Source organism: Ambystoma mexicanum, chromosome 12, assembly GCF_040938575.1.
Source record: "Ambystoma mexicanum isolate Mex_15411 chromosome 12, UKY_AmexF1_1, whole genome shotgun sequence".
In the NCBI taxonomy this organism is placed as follows: Eukaryota; Metazoa; Chordata; class Amphibia; order Caudata; family Ambystomatidae; genus Ambystoma; species Ambystoma mexicanum.
In genome coordinates this window covers 429,283,770-429,297,936 of record NC_090936.1, presented here as the reverse complement: position 1 = coordinate 429,297,936, position 14,167 = coordinate 429,283,770, and the positions used below count along the sequence as shown (strand labels likewise).

The window sequence follows — 14,167 nt, the reverse complement described above, 5'->3', positions numbered from 1 at the left end:
CTCCCCAGATCTGAGTTGCAGCTATGTGGGCCGGGGGAGCATATCCCAAGGTGATTGGAGCTTGAAACAGTCCGGGGCCTCTCAAGCGGCTCATTGCCCGCACTGATGTAGTTTGCCACACCGGGCTGGTAAGTAAATATGACCCAGGAGGTCAGCTAGTGCGTCCGTTCTCCCTGAGCGGGGCCCCCAGTCCGTGGCAGTTCTAGGTAGTGGGCCCAGCTAAGCAGTGGGTAGGCGGGCCACCAAGCGGGAGATAAAAAAAAAAAGGGGGGGGATGCTCCACTCGAAATACTCCCAGTAATCAGGGGGGGGGTCGGGACACTACCCCCTCTCACGCCTCCCCCGCTGGCACTCCCGCCAGCCAAGCTCTGCTCCTCACCTCATGCCCTCCGTGGGCTGGTGCCTTCACTGCTCGACTGCACCCGCCAGCCCCCTCCTACCAGGGGATCTTCTACTCCCGGCTGTTGTGGAGCCCGTTGTCAACTCTCCACGGGCGGGGAGACAGGCCCTGCCAGCCCCCTGTGGCCGACTCCCAGTCCGCCGCTCCCCCAGGAATGTGCCGGCTTCCAGGCCCCGCGTCCGCCCCGCCGATCCTCTCTTCCTCCTTTCCCACCAGCGCCGCCCGGAACTGCCCCGCGGGGTCCGTCGCGGGCCCAAAGTGGCTGGGGGGTGCCCGACGCTACGCTGCCTCCACTTCAGGTCCCGGGGGCTGGTCCTCTCCTTCGCTCCATGGGGTGGGAGTGGCAGCGAGGCCCCGATCCAGCCCAACCCCGGCCTCCTCTACTCGGGTCGGCGGTGGTTGGCCCGTCCTGCGACGTCCCTTCCCCCACCGGACTTCGTCGCTCGCAGGGTCCCAAGTCTCCATTCCCCTGGCCGCTGGGAGACTGCCACAATTGCCCGCTGCAAAGACGGGCAGCAGATCTTAGTGTTATGTGTTTTTTTCGCCCTTGGGGGGTGGTGGAACCGCCTAGGCTGGAAGGAGAGCTCTGGAGCGCCGTCGGCACATGTCTAATCAGTGCTGGCAGCCATCTTGGAATCCTACGACTACTATTTGTACTCTCCAATCGTTCCACATTTAAATCCTCAATGGCGAAATAGCTTGTTTCAACACAATTGGCTCACAACTTCATTTTCATGTATATTGTACAAAAGGACAATGCTTCCCATATGGATTTGTTTGCCTTAAGCAATGCAGGTTATACTTCCCTCTCCTTTGATCCTTTCTACAGGGAGGGCCTTTTCCTGCAATTTCTGATGTCCTTTAATCCAACCTATTGATTGTTGGCAATCTAGGTTATAATGTCCCTTTGTTGGATATCCCTCTTTAGGCATATTGATTTTCAGCAGAATTGAAGAGAAAGGCTTTTGTCTTGTATAGTAGGGTGGTCGAGCAATGACACGTATGTCTGAAGATAAATGTGTTTTAACAAGTGGTTTATTTAGTATTGAGTCAGCGCCTAGGGGAACTAGGGAAATCTCTTGTAATGATTAGGTGGTTACTAATATCAAAAGCGGCATGATGGGTTATACAACGTGAGATGGTCTTCCAGTGCCTAACATTTTCATTGGCATTGCTCTAACGCTTCAAGTTCAAACCTAATCTTAAAAGTTCTTGTTGTTCCACTTCCTGATCTATAAAACAATATTCTAAGATGTGGTGCGTGGAAAGTTACAAGCCTATGCTTATGTCCTTGGCCTACTGGCTAAACTGTAAAACAAACATTTCCATTCTTGGCCAACAGAAGAAATCACTAAACATATTATACAATATCCAGCCCTATTCTGTAGAGCACAAGAAGTGGTTTAGTCAGTTTGGGCCTTCCTTTGATCTTCCTGCTTTTTATCTGTCCCTCCAGCTATCTCCCTTGTATCTGCCTTCTCAAACATCTCTTTGGCTTCACCTCAGCCTTGTTGACTTCAAATTCGTACATGTCCGTGCTCCTCACTGCTGGCTTATCTACAACTTCTGGTACTTGACCTCATCCGTTAGATCTCTCCTAGATCTTAGCATTCAGGACAGGTTTTCCCCAGACTGCAGGTTTTTGGCATTCATTGGTTCAGATCTCTCCACAAACTTGGTTCTCAGCATTCACTTGGTTACATCTCTCTGTGACCCGATTCTTTGCATTCACTTGGTCGAGTATCTCAACAACACACCGGAAGTGTACGAAAGTGTACTGTTGGACTGGCTGCTGTGTCGGCGTGCTCCGTCCTCAAGCACTAACTTTGGACTTGCTGCCCGTGGACTCGTGAAACCACTAGTCCGCAAGAGGAAGACACCGCCCCACACCGTCACCAGTCCCTCCTCCCTCCTGGATTTCCATTGGCTGCAACCACTACAACTACTCCGGTCACGCGCACCGGAAGTGTACGAAAGTGTACTGTTGGACTGGCTGCTGTGTCGGCGTGCTCCGTCCTCAAGCACTGTAACTTTGGACTTGCTGCCCGTGGACTCGTGAAACCACTAGTCCGCAAGAGGAAGGTTCGCGTTCCTAAAAACACGCTGCTAGCGTCCTTAATCCTTGGAAAAAAAAAAAAAAAAAGTAATTCTTTATTCGCTAAACCAAGTACTTACTAATAGTACTTGCTAGCGGTACTTGCTAGTATTTCTGTATTGCTTTGGAGAGTTGCTTTCCTTTCGAGAAGCTACGTTCACTAAAACACTTTTTCTTTTTGTCCCCCTCCTTAGACACCGCCCCACACCGTCACCAGTCCCTCCTCCCTCCTGGATTTCCATTGGCTGCAACCACTACAACTACTCCGGTCACGCGCACCGCGCGCGCACCGCGCGCGCACCGGAAGTGTACGAAAGTGTACTGTTGGACTGTTTGACGGTGTGGCGGGTGTCGGGTGGACCCACATATAAGTAAGTTGTCTTTGAAAAATCTATGAAACTTTACTTTTAGCTTTGTGCACTGCATGTTACTGAAACTCGCACGTTGTGCTTTTGGGTCATTATTATTATTATTACTATTAATCTAATTGTTCAATTATGGTTGGGAGTCTAAGAAATGGAAAGAGTATCTCTAAAGATAAAACAGACACTGTGCTTGATGGTAATGTACCTATTCAGCTTCATGACTCCATCTTGAACGAATCTGTTCCTATACTGTTTGAGGCACATGGAACGAAACGGGTGATGGATGTTAATACGGTCCCCTACAGCCTCCAGTCTTTGTCTGTCGAACCAAATGATGACATAGAGACAAGACAGGGTGCGATTTCAGCAACCTCTTTTGGAATAGTACAAAAAGGTAATGCCTCAAAGATGCCCATATATACGACTCCTTTTAAGGGGAAAAATCCTCCCTTCTCATCTATTAAGATTGCTAAAAATGAGCTGTCAGACGTCTCCATTATGGCGCCAGCTCTGATAAATGAATGGGAAAAACGCTGTCGCATCTCCCTAGGGCCTTCTTCACCTGCAATATTGCATCCCGGGGACATAGAAAGCATTTATTTGCATAATGAAGATATTATATCACATGTTGCGTCTTCCTCTGAGCATGATACTCCGCTGATGCCACCTCTTACAGGCCCCTCTACCAGTTCGCCAACTAATCAAACTATGAGGGAATTATCTGGAATTGGGGTATCAGGGGTACTTGCGCCCGGAATCCCACATGTGAATAGTACAGGGGGTGTTGATGAAATCAATCCACTAGCTGAAAACACAATGAATAAAAACTTTGACACTGCTTCAAACAGTATTCTTAATCCACCGAATATGGGTGATGAAAATGCAGCATTCCCGGTGATCACCTCTATATTGAACCTATTTGATAAGGGGCATGACCTTACACACGCACATCTAATTACGATTAAGAATACTTTGGCTGACTTGTCTGGAAAAATTTGTAAAATTGAGGGATTTATGTTGGCCTATGTCACGTGTCAAAACGAAAAAATGATGTTGATTGACTCACCTAACAAAAATGGCCCAACCTATACTCACACGAAAACAGGATACCTCCTCTCAGACTGAGGAAGTATCGTATGCAAAGGCTCTGACTTTAGGGGTAAATATGCAAAATTTAGCACCTACAACATCCACTAATCGGTTGCTAAAGCTTATCCAGGCAAACTCTGTAAAAATAGATGAAGTGTTATATCGCTTAACGGTACAACAATGTCTTGCGCAAAAAGCCTGTGAAATGGACACTTGTGAGATAGCCCCTGCGATCCTAGCTGAGGCTAATCACGAGGTGCATCCTAGTAGCCCTACGCCTCTTGTTGACCTGATAATGTATAATGACCCAGATCTTGGAGAATTAGAGGGTGACAAATCTAGTTCTGACGAAATTGTAGCCAGAGAAAAAGATTTAATTAATCTCGAAAGCGAAATTGTATCTAGCAAAGAAAATCCAACAACCTTTCTATCTCGAAAGATGAAACGCGCCCAAGCAAAAGCCTTAAAAAAAGTAAATCAAAAAATTAAAAAAACTCTTGCCCAGAGTACTCAAGAATCTTCTAAAGTACAAAAAAAAAAAGAAAAAAAAAGAGAGAAAATTCAAGGACAACAGAGTAACCCTATTGATGACCAAGATGACATACATGCGGTGACTGAGAATGAGCAAGTTAATGAGATAGTGATTAATTTATCACAGTTGAACGAGGAATCAAAAGCACTGCTAAATTTGGCTCTTCCACATGAACAGAAACTAAAAGGTATGGGCAGGAAGAGTACAGAAAAAGACACACACAGCCAGACGGCTATGGCCTCTGATGAATCGAATGTTCAGAAGCAAGGGCGTCTTTCAGCATTCTACCCCGTTATTAAAATCAAGACGAGCAGAACAGATTCCACTCATGATACAAATACACAACACAAAGAAACCTCATGTGCGACTGTGAGTGAACTGATTGTTAAGGAGCTGCAGAAAACTAGAGAGGATACTCGGATTAATATGCAAAAAAACGTTGCGGATAATGAAAGTAAGGAAAGCGATGAAAGATCTGAAATGGTCAACGCGATAACTAAAAATATTCTTGAAAGCATTGAAAACGCTGCCTCTCATCAAGAACAAACGAACCAAAAATTGAGTAACATATCCAGAAATAACATTCAAGAAGAAAGTGAGTTGGAAAATCAGAGCCAGCAGGCACACACAAATTCAGTGGTAGCTATGGAACAGTGTTCCTTTTCAAGGGACACACGCTACATATTGGGTTGGCAGAGCGATCCCCAGATGAATGGTCAGCAAAGAATAAATAGATCATTCTTATTTAATATATTCAAAGGGAGTCCGCAACTAAGAACTTTACACTCTAACGATATTGAATGGATTAGGCTTGCAAACCATAACAACTTGCGTATGATCTGTGCTCCTCAGTCACAGATCATTACGAAATTGTTATGGGAACACAGGCAGGACTTTGAGATGCGTGGCTTGGAATTGTCTCTATTGCGATCTATTGAAGAAGCGGAGGTTTTTTTGGATGCACAGACTGCTCCGGATGAGAGCAAATCTGGTGAGAAGAGTCGAGCTGGTAGTCAAGAACAGGCAGCAGACCTTATCACCCAGATTACTACACTAGTAGGTGTAGCATCCAATATAACCTGGCTAGGGCCCCTAATGACATCTATCATCGATATGGCGGCAAATAAAAAACAATCCTAATCAGGCTGAACTGAGATTCATTTCTTGGAACTGCTGTGGGATGAAAAACCTGGGCGATTGGCTTAAAGAGTCTGTGTGTATACAATCGCCCACGGTCATATTCCTACAGGAGACGATGTGCTTAGATGCCTTCTTTATTGATGGCTTTAACACTATTAGTGTACCTGCTCGCCAAGGATTAGCTGGTCGTCCTTCCGGTGGTGTGGCAATCTTGATTGATAATTCTATTGATCATAACGTGAAAACCTTATATGCTACAGACAATCTAATGGCAATTGAATTCTCCGTGTGTGATCACCCTGAGCATATTTATCTTTTAGTCTGTGTGTATTATAATCCTGCTAAGTGCCTTTTAGAAAAATTTCTGGAATTAATAGATGGGATTTTTTTGGCTGCTATGGAACGAAACCCGAATTACTTGATACTGATTGGTGGGGACTTTAATGCTATTTGCACTGACTTGGGATTAATTGACAGACAAACTTATATCTCTAAATATAAAACCAATTTAATTAATAGAGGCGATAATTTGCTGCATTACTTCAAAGCCTGGAACGTTGTCCCTGTGGACTTTGAAGCTGGGTTACTAAATGGTACCTGGAGGAGGGGTGGAGTCGAATCTTATCTTGACTACTTCTTTGTCTCAGTAAATCTTATGGGGCGTGTGAGTAGGATCATTATGATGGATACACCTTATAGTGATCACACGCCCATAAATATGACTATTAAATTAGTTTTTACAACTCTTGAAACTAGTTCTATTCTTAAATTGATTAACATCAAGAGAGTTCAACACTCAGTGAGATGGCATCCCTCCTTATGTAGAAGTTTGAACTTCTTGGTCAACAGGGACCTATGGAGAGCCCCCAAAGGAGATGATTCCAAACAGAATGTAATTTTACGTGAGGCATGGAACAATCTGATTATAAAAAAACACCTTCAATCATTCATAAACGATGTAGGGACGCAAAATGTTTGTCATCCTCACACGTTTAATGCTGAAATTGCCTCTTTGAAATGTGAAAAAAATCTGCGTTTGAGAAAATTACGAAAACTGAATTTGACTACTGAACTTTATTTTCTATGCAAAAAGAAAATCTGTTTAAAATACACTAATAAGAACAAACGTATTAAACACAGAATTAAGCTAATGGAGAACCAGCAAATCATGAAAGCCATTATTCGAAATGACACCCGCAGGCTCTGGTCTATCATTAATGATACTAATGGACGAGAGCAGCATGATTTAAGTTCTTCGGTCTCATCTGAATCTTGGAAATCATTCATGATTGAGAAATTCAAGTTACCATCAAAATTTCATAAAATTGAATCAAACATTTTAACTGAAAAGTGCAGGGACAAACTAGCACTTACTGTGGATGAGATCTTGGATGCTATTAATCTACTTAAACCTTCAAAAGCTGCTGGTCCTGATGGGTTGCCTGCATGTGTTTTAAAGGATGATCCGATTTTCTGGGCTACAATTCTCTACACCAAATTCTCAAACATTCTGGATTCAAATTGCATTCCCAAATCTTGGCAGAATGCAATAATCATTCCTATCTATAAAAAGGGTGATCCAACTGACCCTGCAAACTTTCGTCCGATTGCCCTTATGGATGCTTCTGCCAAGGTCTTTGCCATTTGTTTATTAAAAAGACTACAAAATTATATTGATAACAATGATATTTACTCAAAGTTTCAATCCGGATTTAGAAAGAATATCGGAACATCTCTTAATGCTATAATTCTTGCACACTTCTACTATAAATCTAAACTCCCTGAGTCTGGACCAATATACTTTGCATCGCTTGATCTAACTAGTGCATTCGACTGTGTAATTAGAGAAGTGCTGTGGGAAAAACTATTGAATTTAGGTTTTCCTCAACGACTTGTGCAACTTCTTGCAATGTTACATACTAATACATCTTTCCAAATCAGAATAAATAGGGAAGGTGCTCTTACCTCGCCTATTGTTACCGAGATTGGGGTAAAACAGGGTTGCAACCTAGCAGCAATCCTATTTAACTTGTACCTTTCAGATATGGATCGATTGTGGACAGGCAATGGCATATTTCCGGTAAAACTTGGTAGTCTTAAACTTGATTGGCTTTGTTTTGCCGATGACATTATTCTGTTTGATAGGACCCCTTCGGGACTACAGCATAAATTAAACATTTTTTATGATTATGCTGCAGAACACAATCTCACGGCAAATTCTAAAAAATCTCAAATCATCATTTGTCATAATAGGAAAAAAATAAGATCCTTCTATTGGACAATTGCGGGTAGCAGGCTTGAAATGGCAAAATCGATTAGATATTTAGGTTATCCTTTGAATAACAGCTATTCACTGAAATCATGGAAGGAGTTCTTAACTTCAAAATCTTGTTCTCTCCTATCAATGATGAAGGTGATTTATGCTAAGTACTGTATGTTCTCGGTTGAGCCTTTATTGGACTTCTACTTGTTAAAGGTTGAACCCATTATTCTTTATAGTTTAGATATTTGTCTAATAAACATTGAACAGATCCTTAATGGGATTCAAGGGTTTCTTTGGAAAAAAAACCTTGTGCTTGTCATCAGCAATACCAAATTCGATAATTTGCCATGAACTGGGTCTATCTACATTAGCGTCAAAATGGAGATGGCGACAATTAATGAGCTATATGAAAATGCTGTTGCCCCCCAGAAACTCATTGTATGAAGATCTTCACAGTTTATTACATAATGGTGATGTTAAATCGTTGGATATGTTTAAAAAACAAATGAATATGCTTTTGGACACCATTGAAGTAACAATTGAGGACTTAGAACTTGGTTTAGCTAGAAATAAACGCAAAATGTACGAATGGGACTGGAGGATGATAATTGAAAAAAATCATAAATATGTTTTATACACAGAGTGTGCGAATAGACTTAGGACGAGGGGTACTCTTCCACTATATCTTATGAAATGTCCCGATCGTAGAGTACGTAATATCTACCTAAGATTCAGATTAAATCAATTCTCTACTTTGGAACGTATCTTTAAATGGAATGTTGGTAGCGAATTGATCGTGCACCCAAATTGTCGGTTTTGTGCTTCGATTTGTCAAACTGAATCTATAAAGCATCTTGTGGTATATTGCCCATATTTTGAGGAAAAGAGATGCTTGTTATTAGGCGAATTTAATCCAGGCCCAACATAAATTGCACGGGCCGCGTTTTGGGAACGCAGCATGCAAGGGGATAGTATGCGCTTTATTTTGACTTTATCAAGGCTCCTATTCAAAATTGACGAGGATTTGAAAACTAAAGATCTGGGCTTAAACATGCTTCTTGTTGAAGAATTACAGTAAATTAAATGAAATTGATGAATTCAGGATATAACTGATGTATTATATACTTTACTTGATTAATTGCATCATTATGTTACTTAAAGCAATGTTTTTTTTTTTTTAATATACTATATACAAGATTGATTTGGGTTTTTTGTTGTCATGTATTAAGAAAAGGCCTATTGCAAAAATATATACTCATGTAAAGAAACTATATAAATTCTAATGTTACTAAGTATGAAAATGTGAAAATCGTAAAATAGAAATGATTTATGCTAAATATATCTTAATGCGTATAGAGAAAGAAAATGATTTTATGCGATGCTTCTAAGAAATGTAGTGTTTTAAAGTTGATGAAATAATTGTAAAAGTTTATAAAATTGATGTAAACTATAAACAATTTTTAAATAAAAAAAAAAAAAAAAACACATAGCCTCTCATCAGTCAGTGTTCTGGTCCTTTCCTAGACTTTCAGCAGGCTTCACACCTTTTTACCAGAGTCCCGGTGTCCAGTAGTTCCTCAAGTAAAGTAGCATCTTGTACCAAGTGCCAGACTCCCTGCTTCGGCAGTGCAAGAAATCAGAAGCGGGAGGCTGACACAAGGGTGGCCTTTTGTTTGCTTCAAACTTTAATTGAAAGTAAAAATGGGTTGGGGAAACTTCTAGCTTGCCATAAAGCTAAGAGGGGGTGTCCCTACCCCAACCAAAACCACTAGTGTCTTTGTCAGGATGTCAAAAACAAAATGTGTCCACTGTTCTGTTTCCAACCCTATTTCTGTCCCTTACACTCGTAACTCAGGATAATGTAAAATATTTATCTGTAGAAAACAAAGTTCCAAAAACAGGGTGGCAAAAGTAGATCCCAAAGTAAAGTTCCGGTTAAACCAAGCTGGACGATTCCTTTCCCCTGGTTTGCTGTCACACATAGAAAAAAGGTTCTCAAAAACATTCTTACTCTGTCGTGCCCTCCAAATGTTTAATTTCTCACAATGACCGGCCAAGAGGGTGCCTTGCTCCTCTTGAAATATGCCCCAAAGGTTTCAACACCATGGGTTGTGACTCCCCTCCCCTGGTCTGTTTACTGCTGCTGATACCACAGCCAACATGTTGCACTACCCTTCGAGATACTGTGCCTATGAATAATCGGCATGTTCCCATCTTCATATGGGCGCGAGCCCTAGACTTGCTTTCTTGTTTTTATAAAGGTCTTCTAGTGCTTCTGCTTCAGCTTCTTAGACTTCAATGGGTCATTGACCCTTCTGTACTCTTGTGTGGCTTCCCCAGTTTCATATGGATTCCATACACCTCTCTCAGGTTTGTCCTGTAGCTCAGCACCTTGTTTGCATGCTTCTTTATACTTCAGTGGGTCCCATAACCTTCTGTACTCTCTGGGGTCTCGATGTGCCTTCCCGGTCCCCCTCTGTGTACCTTTTGCCTTGATCCACGAGGGTTCCGGTCCTCTAACACCGGTAAGCTTCTGTGGTTTCCCCTGGGCTCTCAGCTTTTCCTTCGGCAGCTCCCCAGTTGATCTATTCCAGTGAGGGAGTCTCGTGCTTCCCTTAGACCATTACAGACTGCAGGTGCACCAGAGTTTTCCCAGTGAGAGATAATCCAGCATCCCTCAGTTTCCCCACAGGCTGCTGGGGGATCAAGGGTTCCCCCCCTCCCTCTAAGTATTGCAGTGGTGCACAGCCCCTTCTGTTCCAGCACAAGATTCCTGCTCCCTGCTCCTCCTGGGAAGGCTCAACAACACTTCCTGGTTTCCCTCCTCTAATTCTACCCTAGATGGACCAATCTGAAACCAGTAACCATTCGACTGTTCCTTGTGTTCTCAAGTGTGATCCTTAAGCTTTTGTTCCTCTCCCTCGTCACAGTACTGATCTTCGGACTCCCTTTTGAGTCATTGGGGATCTTCCTCGTCCTAGTACTTTCTAGGGAAAAGCTAAAATGACCATAATTCTTGATCCTCTTAGGGGAAGGGTTTATACTTGGGCTTGCAGGAAGGGGCTCTAGCTTCAGGTGATGGGCGAGGATACCACCTTCTTCTTGGGGTCTCATCATAGAAAGGGGTTTCTCCCCCTTTCGGAGGGATGACAGTGTGCTTCGTCACAGCAGGAAGTAGCTAAATTCATCTACCCGAGCCACTAGGTCAACTAATACAATCGGCTTGATAGCCCCCAGATATAAATTACAAATATCTGGTGGGATTAGCTTACCAGTCATGGCTGCTCAGCTGTGGAACTCGCTCCCGCTATCCTTAATAAGATCTAAGTAATTTGCAAACTTCAGAAGCAACTCCATGAAATGGCTAACTGAGTAGTATTAACTTTAATATTCCTCTCTACCATTCCACTTCTGAACCCCCAATCCGAACCAGTGACTGCTGTCTGAATAATTTAGTATCATTAGTATTGCTTATGAATGTAATTCTTAATTGTTTTTTACCTCTGTAAATCTGATTTATATATCATCTGTATGTCGAACTTCGGCAACCGTCAAATGTGCCCAGATACCTCTGGGTTAAGGTGCGCTATAGAAATAATTTAAACAAACACATCCTTCTTGCCCTGGTCTGCTGCTTGTACTGGGCTCTTCCTGGCTCTTTTTATGTATCTACATGGTTTCCTTAATTGCACCTGCCCTTTGTAATTGTATAGGAATGCTAGGGCTTTTCCTCAGTATTTTGCGTCGGGCTGTTGATCAGGTTCCCGTAAGCCTTTACATTTGTAGTGATGCGACTACATTAATATTTGTCTCGCCTCTTATTTCCTTGGTTTTAAAGGCACTACACAATGTTGGCGCCATCTTGGAAGCACTCTGGCAGCAGCTTTTCAGTACATGGTATTGCACATCCTTTAGAAATTGACTTAGTCTCTTGCTGCATTTCTGCCCATCTGCGCGACTCGAGGTTGCTCAGTTTCCTCTCTACACAACGTGGAAGTACGAGAAAGGTTACTTGAATAATCCATGAACTCTGCATGTTGGTAACAAAGCACTTCACGTTCAGACAGTTTCTTGGCCTGAAGTGTGCTCTTTTTGAGATCTGCACAACCGGGTCTTTGCCTCAAACTCCTGTTTCACAGTGGGAGTTTGACAACCGGGATTATGGGGTTTTGGAGAAATCTGTTGGTGTATTTTTAGGCACCACTGATGGAATGATACCACACCTGAGTAGGGATGACGAGCATGAGTAATTTCACTTCTTCCGCTCTCAATTTGATTTAATCTTGTATATCGAGATTTAGGACCATGGGCAAACAGGCGCTCCTACTAATAGAACAATAAACAAGGCACTGACAAACGTAATTAATAAAGTGATATGATATCCAAGGTAAAACAAAACACGAAAAACTCCTAAACGGAAATTTATATTTGAGTCCTTCACAAAATCAACACGTTTTTTATACATAGATGACACGTTTACAAGATTTCGAAAAACACTCAGAAAATGGGGAAAGATAAGTTCCACTATACAATCCCTGTTGTTCGTGGAGCACCATTTCCACAACTGAATCCTACGACAGGCCTTCAGATAAGCAGGTCTAATGCATTCAGACCCCAGTTTTTGGTGTAGCCATGCAAGGACTTTATTTCTGAGAACCTTTCTAGGTGTCTTCCCCACCGCCCTCCTCCCCCCGCACCTCCCTCATGGGTTTCTCAACTTCCGTAATGACAAAGTTCCTCCTTTCAAGAACAAGCCATCTGAAGTTCTTATCAGCAATCTCTGGCATTTGTGTTTTTTTTTTGCACACGAAAGTTCCTATGGAAGCAGGCTCTTGGTTTAAGGTTGGCCAAGTTGATGCAGCATTAACTAGGCTGCGCAGGTTGAATTAAAGGCACTGCCGGCATTGGCAGAATCAATGGCACAGTTAGAGGACAGAGTAACATATCCTGCCTTGTACCAGACTAATCAGCAACCCTATAATTATTGCTGCTTCTTTTAATGCTGCTTTACTGGACACCTCTACTATTGGCACCTGGAAGGGCCTTCCTCTCAGCCCCCACCGCCACTTCAAACCAACAGCAAAGTTCTTGAAAATTGTTAATCTGATTCAGCTTAACTGCAATGCATTACTTTAAACACTGCTAGTTAGCCGAATCGTTTGAGTCCTGCTCTTACTTTGCCTGAGTGGAAGGTGACTCAGCACAGTCCTCACAAGGCACTGACCTCCCTGTAATAACTGCTGACATATTCGGGAGACTCCCCTATTAACCGATGGGCTTCCCCCAAGCTGTCTGCTCCCAGCGACGTTAATGAACATGCAGGGGGGATATCTGGTGCCAACACAATGACCGGTTTATGCAGGTTATCGCTTCCACTTACCTGATCCACACTAGATTGTTGGGGGGGGGGGAGGAGGGGGTTTGGAGGCGCATAACTCAACTGCAGCATACTTCCCGAATGATTTTCACCTCCTTTCGACTCAATTAAACGTTGCTTTCTCCTGGCACTTAAAGCTAAAACCTCCTAGAGCCAGTTCCCTCTAGGTGATACAGGTGCAGATGGACTAGTCTGCTTCAACAAGACTGGCTTAGCGACCCCTAGGCAAATGGCAGATTGTTTTTAAAACCGTCAGACTCCTAGTTGCTATTCTTAAATTATCCATCAAAAAGATGCTTCTTCAGTAGGAGATATCACTTCTTTGAATCCGAAAAGACAGCAAGTTATTGCTTCAGTGGGATGTACCGTTCTTTGACTCAGAAAAGACAGCAAGGACCCAAATTAAACTCAGAAAAGAGTGTGCCAGGTGTAACGTGCCCACTGCCTGGTGCACCTAATATAACCAAGGCTTACAAACTAAAAGGCAGGACGGATAGGCAGGAGAGACATCATAAGTCGACGGGTACCTTCGTAACCAGCAAGGTAAGTCGGAACACAGGTCCCCTTTGCTCCACACTTCCATGGCTCATCAAAATGCCAAGCTAATATGCCAGAAAGATGCTAGGAAGCACCAGCATTCGCCAGCACACACCCGCATCCGCCAGGGCCAGTGAACCTCAAGGCCACGAACATAGCGGCTGAGACTGACCAGACCAACTATCCCTTGCTGCTCTCCTCCTCCAACATACAAGAAAATTGAGTTCTACCAACGTTCTACTCTTACCAAGTGGTAAGTAACTTTTTTCAGAGTATGTTTACCTTGACTTCTCATCTGGATTTTGTGGCGATGATGGGAAGTGCAAATTAAATGCAGTAAAGGTAATCTATGACAAGGTTTTCACTCCC

At 43.0% G+C, this 14,167-nt stretch overlaps 1 protein-coding gene across 7 annotated transcripts in view; it reads left to right on the top strand.

Annotated features, from left to right (window-relative positions):
- The window catches only part of KDM5A (lysine demethylase 5A), a 1,841,472-nt gene that overhangs the window by 151,064 nt on the left and 1,676,241 nt on the right, over nucleotides 1-14,167 (top strand). The window lies entirely within an intron of this gene.